This window comes from Echiichthys vipera (genome assembly GCF_963691815.1).
Source record: "Echiichthys vipera genome assembly, chromosome: 6".
Taxonomy (NCBI): domain Eukaryota; kingdom Metazoa; phylum Chordata; class Actinopteri; order Perciformes; family Trachinidae; genus Echiichthys; species Echiichthys vipera.
This window is the reverse complement of record NC_139831.1, coordinates 23,347,691-23,361,217: the sequence shown is the minus strand read 5'-3', so window position 1 is coordinate 23,361,217 and position 13,527 is coordinate 23,347,691.

Genomic DNA, 13,527 nt, shown 5'->3' with positions numbered 1-13,527 from the left:
GTGTCCTCTCTGCAGACTTGACTTGTGTCGCTTTGGCGCCATCTAGTGGCCACAGGAGACACTCGCTCACATTTGAGTGTTATTGATACGCTCCCATCAGGACAAATCAGCTTCCATTCATCAGACTAAAACTTATTCCACCAGACTTGAACTGTTTACACTTTCAGTTAAGCTTGACCCCCTTTACCTGATGTATTCTGCACAGCACATGACACAAAAATGACTCTATTTGGCACTGGACTGCACTGTAATGTAATGAAAATTATATATTTAAGTTTATAAAGTACCCCATTCATCTTTGTGAATATTCCACTTTGTAAACCGACTCTGCAAATATATCCCCTCCTACAGGCTGGGTACTACCTACCAGTGTTTCTGCCCACTCAGGCTGACACACACACAGTACACTGCCTTCACGACACTGTGGAAACACAGGCCAGTGCCAAGGCTATACTGTATGTCTGACACATATCCTCAATCCTCTGGTCTGCGGTGGTCCTCTGCTTCCTCTGCTTTCACTCTCCTGACTCGGTTAAGGTTGTATGTACGAGTAAATAAACACTTACTGCTACACCAGAGCTCTAATTCCACGCAACATTGTGGCATCTCTCCAGCCCTCTGCACTGCAACTGTACCATGCATCTCCCAGGCTCACAAACACACACATGAGCACACACACACTCTGCGAGCCTACGATATTTCCTCTGTTAAACAGACAGATTGGACCGGTAATCACCACTGAAAGGTACATAAACAGAGCAGCTGATTTCTGTACCTAACTCCCCCTCTGCGCACCCCCCCAAACTGACTCTCCCTGGAAATCCTAAGTGGTCCTGAAGGCTTGTTTATGGGCTCGTCTTACGCTGTGTTTGATCTGAGAGCTTGCCCACACATGCATGCGTGGACACACACGCACACACACGCAACAAGAGAGAGGGAGAACCAGCATTAGCAGTAATAGCTGAGATGATAAACAAAAGACTTAGATTTAATCCTGAGGGCTTCTCAGCATCACACACAACCGAGGAGAAGGGAAAAAAGCAGAGGAGGGAGCCAGGAGGCGACCGCACTCTCGTTCCAGAGGGAAACAAGGAATGATGGGGGGAGAGAAGCGTGGAGGCAGGTGAGGGTGACATGGAGTGATTCTGGGGGAGAGCAAAGTGATGACTGGGAGAGAGCGAGTTACAGGGAGAGGCAGAGCAATCTGCAGTGTCTGATGCTTGAGTGATTTTTCCGAGGAGCTGATTAACGGCAGATTAAACTCACCGTCCATCCAGTTTACATCTCAAACTTTCTAACAAGCCTGCAAGGTAGAATTCCTGTGCCTCTCATACTGGAAAAGGGCAAAACATACACGAATGGACACCCATGTTTTTGTGCACAGGCACACAGAGGCAGCGGGCGTCATAATGGTGCATGGCAGGCGTGTATGATGGAGTTTGAATGCCAGTGTTTCCCTGCGGTCTGCAGCAAACGTCCAATAAAAGCAACAAAAATACACACACCACACACGTGCAGACGCAAACGCACACTCCTTGCCTGCAATGTCAGCAAACTAAGAAAGTCTGCAGGGGCATAGCTGGCTTCATAAAGTGTGAGAAAAAGAGGCTCTCGTGCATGACATCACCCGCACATTTGCCAACAAATATGAACACACACACACACACACACACACACACACACACACACACACACACACACACACACACACACACACACAGACACACACACACACACACACACACACACACACACACACACACACACACACACACACACACACACACACACACACACCTCACAGATTTGTCATCAACTTCAATACCAGACATGTGAAGCCGCAAGTGACAAATGACTTTGTCCCTTTCACTGCTCCCAAGCCGTACGTACAGTTAGAGCCCCAAAAGCTGCTTTGGTAACAGCTGGCCGCAGAGTTGCGTTGAACCAAAAAAAGTTAGACACTGCTCAGTGCTTCATAACGTCACTGACATGTCTTCATGTGGACCCACCATAATCACTATGTGCCTCGAGTGGGAGAACATTTAGTGGTCAGAAAGAGAGAGAGAGAGGGAGAGAGAGAGAGAGGGAGAGAGAGAGAGAGAGAGAGAGAGAGAGAGACAGAGACAGAGAGACAGAGAGGGAGAGAGAGAGAGAGAGAGAGAGAGAGAGAGCGACAGAGAGGGAGAGAAAGAGAGAATAATGGAGAAAATGTGAGAGAGAAACACAAGAGCAGATCTCATGGGTATAGAGGCCCTATGTAGTGGAGAGCAGAGATGCTGCTTCAAAGCCCCATTCAGCCCCCCACCCCAAAAAAAAAAATCAGCATGCATCACACTCTCATGATCCTTGCCCCACCACACACACACTTTTGGCAATCTCATATGGCTTTGAGACAAGGGTGACAAATGAGTCTTTCCTGTGAGTATCAGCTTCTAAAGCTACCTTCTCTCTCCCATAGCACTGCCTGTCTTCATCCTCTCAGCTCGGTTCACCTCAGGGAAATGTAATAACTTCATGCTGAAGGAGCTCTAGGGAGCTGTAGCGGGATGTGTGTGTGTGTGTGTGTGTGTGTGTGTGTGTGTGTGTGTGTGTGTGTGTGTGTGTGTGTGTGTGTGTGTGTGTGTGTGTGTGTGTGTAAATACGATTTGTTTCTAAAAGCACATCTTTAAAGGGATAGTTCTGCTTTTTGAAGGTTGGTTGTTTGAGGTATTTATCAAATCAATAGTTAGTGTATTACAGTAGATGCCAGTTTGGAGGAGCAGACAGGAGAAGCTGGAGGAGCTGCTGCGGAAGAGGTCAGCAGCTGCAGCAAAATGTTCTTTAGTTACCTTAAAAAAGGCCCACCCAATAAAAAACACCAATATCAGTTTAAATGTATGCTATATGTAGAATATTTTAACTGCTTTACCTTACCTTAGACAGCCCTTTCCTTTGGCACTACTCTGGGTATTCCTACCACATAAGTGCAACTGTGCCGCTCTCTGTATTTGTCCGCAGAGCAGCAGTTTGAGTCAGACTTTCCACGGTTTGTGAAATAAACAAATACAAGAAAATAAAAATGAGAGATTATAACAGCGACGACGAAAAGCCGTTCACTGTTAGGACAAGAGGATACCTTTACAACTTTTGCAGATGGTCACTGAACTGCCAAAAGAGAGAGAGGGGAACCTTCTGTGGAAACTGTAGGAAAGCTTGTCTGACAGGAAAGCAAAGTATAGAGTAGCTTAGATTAAACTAAAAATGTTTGATTTGTCCTTTTTTAGGTGTGTTTGGAGTGTTGCTTCTCCAAACGTCTATAACATCTATAAGTTTCTCATAAAACAACACCTCCAAATAGCCAAACTATCCTTTTAAGGTTTTTTTTATGCTGTCCAGACCTTCTAAAATCAACCTGGATACAATCTTTGCCAAAAAGGATTTGGGCCAGCACTCTGAACATGCCTATGTTATTTTTTTATTTACTATCTGGATCTACTAGTGTGCTATCTAGTGTGCATTGCACAAGTCCCACCAAAGAAATGCCTTAGATAGGCCTAACTTTAATACTGCGTAAACCATTAGCTAGGAAACATTTGTAGCACTGTCCAGGGAAAAGTAATCAAGAAAATAAACAGAAAATCCCTAATATCATGAGTAGACCTTCAAAAAATAATAGCTTGAAGATACATTAAACCCAGCAGACTGTAGAAAATGTATGTTGCAGTTCAGAAGGAGTTGGAAATGCTAACATAGCTAGTGTTATCGTGTAGCATAGATTTATCTAATTTAATGTACAGTATGTTGTGTTATTTTTGTGAAAGATAATTCTAGTTAACATTACCACTACAGTACATTTTATGAGCGTGGGTTCAGAGTTATTATTATTATATTTCAGATTAGCCTCTTTCTCCTCACACTGAAAGGGTTGCGAGCACGCTAACGCTAGCTTGTCCCTACAGTGTGGTTCAGTTCGCTTGTAAACATGGAGCTGTTTCTAGGTGTGAATAATTAGTAACAGCTCATCTCTACATCAGAAAGGTGTGAGGCATGATCTTTAATTTAGTGATATGTAATCTCCACTTAGTTAAATATGATCGTAGCTATAGCAAGGATACGTTTGAATTTACGAAGAGCTGGTTCAACAACCAGTAATTTGTTTCCTCTCACAAAACACACTGAATTTGAACACCCATTTTTGTTGGAGTTGCTTGAGTCATTTATTGAGGCTACAATAATATATGATGCATGAAACATACTTTATTCACGAGGAATGGCAGTTTTCCTCTAAACTTGTGACCTAATGTTGCTGCCCTGTCGGTGTATTTGAAGTATCTAAGAGGTGGTGAATAGCCAAAAAAAAGAAGAAGGTAGCCTATTAAAGGATTTTTGAAGCGCAGGAGTGAAGGAGAGGACAAGAGATATACAGGAAGAAAGAAAAAAGGTGGGTAACACATGTGTGTCATGAAGGACAACTCAAGGTAAGCAACTGGCGCAGGTAGAAAGGGAAAAGTGGAAGAACTGCACGGGATGAAAAAAAGGATGAAAGGGTACAGAGAAGAATAGAGGGATGGAAATGGACGCATGTCTGTTAGGTTGCTGAGGGTTAAACTCTGGGGAAATTACCTCATCATCATGAGACTGCTCCAGAGCGCTACATGTAAGCTTCGGCCATGTTGACTTTGCATCAGTAGAGCACGAACACACACACACACACACACACACACACACACACACACACACGCTCACACACACGCTCACACACACACACCCTCTTCTGAATCGTGGCCAATAGCATCATAGCCTGGTCGAATCACTTCCAGATCCAGTGACGCCACCTCTATCAGGTTCACAGGCAGAGCAGAAAACACACACACACACACACACACACACACACACACACACACACACACACACACACACACACACACACACACACACACACACACACACACATACAGCTTCCTTATTGAACTTAGAGAGAAACTGTCCTCACATCCTGCTGTGGGCACAGAGGACAGTGTGCAGAGGTTAGCGAAAAGGCCCTTCTAAGGCCGACACTGCTACAGCAACTACTGCTGAAGTGCCGTCGAGCCATACACTTTAATTAAAACTGCTCCCAGACACCAAGAGCAGAAGACTTTGGGTGTCACCATTCTCTGTAATTACAGTTTTTTTTGATTGCTTTGACCTGGTTGAAGAAACTGGTAACTTCTCAGTCTTCATCATCACTCTCTCAGCAGAGCAAAAGACACCTCTTGCCAATGAGTTAACCCATTGTCATTGTTTTGACACACTTCCTGCACCCTTTTGCAAATCAGTTAGCGCAGATGTCATTCAAGCAGTCCAAACTCCACTGCTTTAGCTGTGGTAACCAGCACCTGTTTGACACTGCTTCACAAAACTTTTCCATTTGCAATCAGTCTGCAGGCTTCCTCCATACTCTCCATTTTAAAATCCTATAGAGGAATTCTTCAGTGCATGGAGATGGAAGGTTTACGATCATCGCCCCTATGACCAGATGCCCTTGATCGATGCAATGACCGCTGCTGCCCAAGATATAGATGCAGAGGCATGCCAACGCTGGATCAGGCATGCAAGAAGATTTTTCCCTCTGTGCATCGCAAGAGAAAATATTGAGTGCGATGTAGATGAGGCCATGTGGCCCATTCGTCAAGAGAAAATTGACTAGAAGAGATTTTTTTCTTTATTGTACAGAATTTTTATTTTCATTTTCCTTATGTCTCACACAGAGATGGATTTGTATACTATATATGTGGATTCTGTTGGAATATTTCATTTCTTAGCCACAATCTCAAAAAAAAAAAATGAATACTGTATTCAATAAAATTTGAAAAATCATTGTATATGATTCTGGATCTATTTTTTGCAAGAAAGCAAATTGGCACTGATATGTAAGCTGCTGAGCAGTAATGCAGCACTGATTCACAGTGAGAGCTGAATGTTGTATTTTGATGCCCCTTGTCTAATGACTGATTGGAAGCACTTATGCACTTGTGTGAAAGTTGTGTTGTTTGAGGGCAAAATTTGCTTTTGGTGCATATTTTAAATGTTTTGGGGGAGGTAGAGCCTTTTGCAGGCAAAATGAGTCATTTTGACCGTTGGTGCCACGGTTTAGGCCTTTGCGTTAACAGTTTTGAAGAATGTGTATTTTGAGTCGACTACTGCGTCAAAGCAATAAAAAAAACTGTAAATGTTTTGGCGGAGTCAGAGCCTTTTGCAGGAAAAATGTGGATTTTAAGTCGACTACTGCGTCAAAGCAACCAAAAAAACCTGTAAAACTACAGAAGGAATACACTGAGTAAACATCTGTCAATGCAAAACAAATCTTCATTCTTCTCATGCCAATTTGATTCTGAAATGAAAAATGTTTTTGTTGGCCATAAACTGTCTAATTTATATTAAAATATGACAAACCTCATCAAGGAACTAATGGTTTTATTTGTGGTTAATACGTCATACATTTTTATAGACTCTGTTTTCTGTTTTCAATGATGTATTACAGATCAGTAATACACCATTGAAAACAGGCCAGTAATGGCTGAAGAGGACATACACCAGCTAATTATTAATGACTTATTACAATATTTATAACAATCAAGCCATGATTGGCTATAGATAAGATGCATTTTTTTAGAAAATGGAATCTATATATCTTGCAAAGATTTTCCCATTTTTAAAGTGTATATGTATTTGTATGTTTTGATCAGTGTTTGTTTCCTCGTTTTTATTGTTGCAACTTCTTTTTGTAATCCACCTTGCAATGCTTGGCTTCAACTCATGAATTCTATATAAATAATAATAATGATAATAACAACAACAATAATAATAATAATAATAATAATAATAATAATAATAATAATAATAATAATAATAATAATAATAATAATAATAATAATAATAAGTAATATTATTATTGCTTAAAAATCTAATAAATACTAGCGGTCGGTCAAACAAAAAAGTTGTGGATTGCTTAATTTGTGCAGCTCTGTGTACGGTCGCTATAACGGATGTGTGCTCTTTTATGGGGATGGATGATTTGATATTTTTAAAAAGCAATGTTTATTTTTATAGTAATTTCCTTGTGTGTGTGTGTGTGTGTGTGTGTGTGTGTGTGTGTGTGTGTGTGTGTGTGTGTGTGTGTGTGTGTGTGTGTGTGTGCGTGCGTGCTTGACGGAAGGTTGGAGGATATAAGAGTAAGCTGCTAAAATTGATGACATCCCCAACACCACCCTTGTCTCTCACCATGTCAAAGTTCACCATGCTAGAAAGAAGACAAATGTGATGTGATATACTGTGGATGAAAGTGATAGTGTGTGTGTGCGTGTGTGTGTCTGATTGTCTGGAAGGACTTTCCTGCACTTCAGAAGTCTAAGCCCTGCTCAGGATGTAGTTATGGAGCGCTAATTTGAGAGCTGTCTGATTGCTGGCTTTTTGTGGGCCCCTGCAAAACACACACACGTGGACCCACATGGACACACATGGACACACACACGCTCTTTATCAGTCATTAATCTATCAGGTGTCATTAACAGGGGAGGATGGGCTGATTGAAACCAGAGGGAGACAGAATGATGTCACACAAACAGACTTCACTGCCAGAGTGCTCATGTGTCTCCACGTCTCCCTTTCATCCTCATCAACGCCACACACACACACACACGCTTGTAAATGTGATTGACATGTAGACAGATAAAAGTGCTAACGTAGACCTAGAAGGGAAACACTTATTCATGCTACTCTGCTCTTCTCCAACATCTAAGCCACAGAAAACGAGGAATGGTTACTGCCAACACTTCTGAAAGAACGGATCAGTGGCGAGCCCGAGGAGAAGGAAAGACTGTAAAGTTTGACTACAACAATGATGGGAACGTTCGGAGTGAAGATCAATGCGTATCTTTAATGAATGAGCCTGTGTTAAAAAAGACAGTGGGATTGTTTCTGCTGCTCCAGCCTGTCACCGTTTTAACCCCCCGCCAAACACGAATACACTTTTACACACTGCAAAGGGAAATACACACTCTACAAGGCTATCTTTGGAGGACGGGCTATTGTTTAGCAGTGACAGTAATCCCTTAAAGAGGTACTGTGTTTCCAGGCTGAGAATGGATCTCTTTATTAACACTGACGGAGGCTCATTATCTATAAATACAGGCGGGAGCCACTAATAAATCATTTCTCATGGCCCTGATAGAGCACTAACCACAAGGCATTAAGGCACCGTGAATGCAAACCACACGTTGGCAGTCGAGCTCTCTGCATGTGTGTGTTTGTGTGTGAGAGTTACACCATGCTTTGGCAGGCTGCATGATGGGGCTAGAACTAGGCTTTTGATTGAAATAGCATGTTGTCTTTTGAGTTCCCATTTCGGCAGCGTTTAAATTATAGTGTCTCTACAGGGACGCAGAAAGTCTCTTGGGGTGGGAATAAAGTCAGAGAAGTGAAAATGTTTTCTATACATGTGAGGACAATCTGGGTACGACTAAAGAGATGTTGAATGACGGCTTTTTCTTCTCAAGAATGACTTCAGTGCTGCAGCGGCAGGATTAATTAGTTTCTACAGATATCAGTGTCAAAACCATTAAGATGTATGTGGATTTACATGGACACGTCACGTCACTGGTGAAGACATTTAGAGGAATTGAAAGAGGCTCGTAAATCCATTACTATGTTTATGTGTAAAGTTTTTTGAAGGTGTTATGAGTTAGTGTCAAACCTAAAATGTGTTTCACTAATAAAACTTAATATCTTAACTAGTAAAGGCTTGTAATTGGTAAAAAGGCGTGTTTTCTACCTTCAAAAAATGACAGTGTAAGGGGCCAAAGCAAACATACAACTTTACGCCAATCCTTTTTAATGTAGATATTACTGTTTTATTCATGCAGAGAAAGAGAAACAGCAAGCGAGCATCCATAATGTCACATCAACGTTCTGTCCACACTGAATCCGGTAAATATTGACATGAATGTGCTGAACAAGCTGTTTAGTATGCTCCTGAAAAACCGCTTGATTTCAAACGCACTAGAACTAGCACTAGCGGACTCCCATTGTATTTAACGAATAAGGATTTTCTTTTGAACTAGTAAATTGACCATGGCAAACAGCTCAATGTCCGTTCTACTCCCATTCTATTTCTATGATTTTGTCAGTTAGTTAGCATTATCTCTAGAGCCAGTTTGTGTGGTGAAGCCTGTTTTAATTTAGCGCTAGGCTAAAGTTTAAACTTAATAAGTGCAGGTGAAACCGGCAAATGCTGCTGTTCAATCAAAACCACTCAATTAAAAAATTAAGTTAGTGTAGAATCAGTAGCTATAAATCTAAGACTTTTGGGGGAGAAAACACTATTTGAAACTAAACTGCTAATCCTTAACTGCGAACACTTCATAGTTAGCAGTATTCATGCAGTTTAGAATGAATGAACCCGATTAAACTAACCTGATCATCTCACAAAACCCAACTGGCATGACTTATTGTAATTTTACATATGTTACATATAACCTTGTGAAATGTAAGTTAAAATCCTAGTTTGCATCATTATTAAGCAAATGTAGGCTCAGAAGTCTCGGCCATTTTCCACGTTACCTTTATCTCAAGCTAGTTTTGCCAGTTGGTTCAGTTAGCTGCATCATAGTTTGCACCTGGCAGTTAATGGGTGAAAACATTTAGTGACAGCTAATCTGTACATAAGAAGAGGTTTGTTGGGTGCAATGTGTTTTTTGATGCATACATCTCCACTTAGTTATACCTTAGTGGCTAAGTTTGAATAACGAAGAGTTAATGCAACCCGCTCTAATCTGGATCGCAGGGTTTCCATGGAGACAAAACACTGGGGGGAAGAAGGGACATCTAATACAAATTCAACAGTTGTCACTCAAAACCAAATAAATTCAAGTGTATACACACAGCCTTTGTCTTATAACTCTTTGTGCCATAACTACGGGCTGACCAACCAGACTAAACTGTCATCGCTGTGACTGTTGGCTTAACAACATGGAATTTTTGCTACATCAACACAGTTTTCTCTATTCTCATTCTTTGCTCAGTTCATCCTGTCTACTCCAGCTAGAGTCTAACTCGCGCCAGGCCAAACAGGCCAAACTCTGACAGTTTAACCTTCCTCAGAGGTCACTCTTATTCTTACAGCAGCCAGTCCAGAACAGCCTCCTGCTTCAGCTCAGGCCAGCCCTGTATAACCAATCATAGCCCTATCCAGGCCCATTCTGCAGAGATGAGGGAATGAAAGGTCCGATTAGGGCCTGCTGGAAGTATTCAGCGTGCAGCCCCCACCCCGCCCTGTCCGTCACCCCAGTCAGCGGCCCCTTATAACCAGCCCCTCTCCCCTCGCCCTGCGCTGCTCTGGGCTGTGATTGACATGTGAATTACAGTGTGTGGTGATGATAATAAGAGTGCTACCCGGGGCCAGGCCCGCGCCTTCCAGCCAGCAGCCAATCCCAGCTGGCACGGCCTGAAAGACAACCGCTGCCACCATCTGAAGAGGCAAATAAAAATGACAAGCTAACTGTTAAAGAACTGCACATTTTTCACATGTTGTTTTAAAAGCTTTTGTGGCTCTGCCAGATTCCTTTTTTTCCAGCTCTTTCTCTCTTTTCTCCTATATTTTCACTCTTCTTCCCCTCGACCACATCCAGATATATGAAACCCCTCATTTATCAGGGCAATCTAAAAATAATTCCGCGCTGTACTGTGGCAAGGCTTTGATAAAAAATATTTGTGTTCAGAATGATTGCGCTCGGTGGAACGAAAACAGATAAAGACTGTGTGTGACTGTGGGGTTCCTCAACAACCTCCCACCACATACAATCCAAAACGATGGTTTCCCCTGAATAATTACTACATCCCCTCATCATGCATGTTAACAACCCCAAAAGGAGCCCTCAACACATTTCAAACTCTCACTTAAGTAAGCTAACAATCTGAAAGTGTGTTTATGCTTGAGTGCTGGCATTGTTCACTTTTATTTTATACAAACAGTCTAACATAATGCACTAGTTACATATTATGGTATTAGGAAATTACACTCTAACACCCTGTAGATTAGTTTTCCACCCCTTGACATCCTTCTGGAAAGGGTCCTGCTCAGCAGAGCTGCCCGTCTGGGCCATCACTCCGAGGAGCTGACGAGACAGGGAGGAGAGAAAAGGCGCTCAACTGAGATCCTCACATGCAGAGTCTGATTCTCATTATCAATTACGGCTGTTTTTGTTTCTTTTTACCGCAACCATTAACCACACAGTTACTGGCAGTCAGGGAGAGTGAGAGGCGGAGAGAGAAAGAGAGAGAGAGAGAAAGAGAGAGAGAGAGAGAGAGCAATTTTCATCAAAAAGAATTAGCTATCCAAACAAGTGAGATGAATGTGCCATAGAGCTGGATTCACAGCAGTCCTCATGAAAGCATTGTGGACAGATGAAGATCTATATGTGTTTAATAGGAAGAGGGTGAGTAGCAAGGGATAACTAAAGGCTTAGGAAGAGAAAGAGAGAAAGAAGGAGGGAGGCCGGAGAAGATAATTCACAACACACTTGTGGTGAGAGGAGGAGGCTCTTGGCAGCGATGTTACTCTCTTCTCCTGTTTTCCTCCTGCCCTCATCCCTCGTTACCCACGCGGGCCAGGCGGAGACAGAAGGAGCCAGTAAAGGCTGGATGCCGTGGCACATGAGCCATTAAATCTTCCTACACTGTGGACAGGGGGAAGGCGGTAGTACCAGGCCTCGTGCCCGGGCTCCTCAAACGCTGCCAGCCCAGAGACCAAGAGAGCAGAGTGCAGAGGTTCACAGCAGCCCTGCCTCCTAATAATTACCTTCCCATACAACTAAACTGAATTCTTCATTACATTTTGCGGGAAATGTACTGTATTTTGTTTCGGTTTACATTTGTTTTTGACGTATCCCAAAATTGAATCAAAGTCTTCGTTCAAAGTCTGCATAGGGAGGAGGCTGGGGTGGATGGAAGGGTTCTGCAACTGGGACAAACAACTTTCACTGGGAGGTTACTGCTCGAGTCCCATGTGAAATCAAAATAAGTAACATACAGTACTTAAAGATAGAAAATGGAGAATGAGCAGAACACCCCCATCCATCCAGTGTCTCAAGATCGTAGTCGCAACAACAAAAAATAATAATAAAGAACTCGGGTTGCCAGGTTTGTGAGACCCGACCCAGAGTCTGTTTGAGCCTGTTTGAACCCATCCCCACCAGCAAATCGCACCATAAAAACAAGTGTTGCAGAGGAGTTTGAATGACAGTTAGAGTCAGCTGTTACCGTTAGCTGTTACCGTTAGCCATGACCGTTAGCCATGACCGTTAGCCGTGACCGTTACATTTAAGTAAACATGAAAGTTAGCTTACCGATCAAGGAGAAACGTAGCCAATTGGGCGTGCGTTTTAATGGCGTTTCTCTCCTTACTCTCAGTCCATGGAGTGACTCTGGTTTTTGCCCGTCTCCGGTCACTCAGCTGCTGGGACAAATAACGCAGCTTTAGGATTGGCAAAATCCATTTCACCCAGCGCCAGCCTACAGTAGCTGCACCCAACAACAGACGACCCTGGCAACTAGCGATGCCCAACGATATTGGCTGCTACAATGTAAACAGAACGTGACAGAAAGTCATTGTCAAACCCGTAAAAAAAATATAAAATATTAATTCAGACCAAATTGATTTTTTATGAAAAAACAATACTTTCATTCTGTACCCGTCAAAATGCCCCATGTTTTTTTTTTCATTGTTTTTTTAAATATAGCTTCTAATAAAGATTCTGCATATTCAACCTTTATCTTACATAGCACTTAACACAACGTACTTGAGCATCGGAGATTTGCCAGTGGGTGATCCGTTCAGTGGGGACTTCTACCACAAAGACAGGCCAAACGCTGTTCATCTGAACCATGGATGTCTTTAGAGAACTGGATAGGGTCTAAATGAATTAATCATGCTGCTCTTCTAGACTTTTGAAATTTTATTGGACCCAGTCGGTCAAATTCAGAGTCATTTCTCAGGGGTTGTGATGCTTGAAAAAAATTATCCACCGATTTACAGATGTGTCTTTCACCGTTTAGGTCAATGGGGAAAACTCTTTTTGGGCCTAACTATGTCAACTTGGCTTCAAACACACTTCCTGGGGGCCTGATTGGAACACAATTCCCACATTGCCATGACACAGACCTGGATTAAAATGCGTAACGTATCCCTTTAAATTACATAATAAATATATTTATTTTAAAACTAATCATCTTTTCCTAAACTAAGTAATTTCATTCACCATGTGTTTAAAACTGTGTGGATGAAAACTGCGGATGTCTAATCCAGCAGAAAATATGTTTTCCTCGAAATTTAACTGACAACGCAGATTTTGTTGACTTTTTAGGAGACAGGTTAGTGTAGAGAAGGAAAGGTAAGGCGCCAGGTAACAACACACACACACAAAACATCTTTATCTCTTTCAGGATCGACCATCGTAACGCTCCTCCTTAACCTGCATAAAAAGGTATACAGATAGTTTGATTGATTGATTA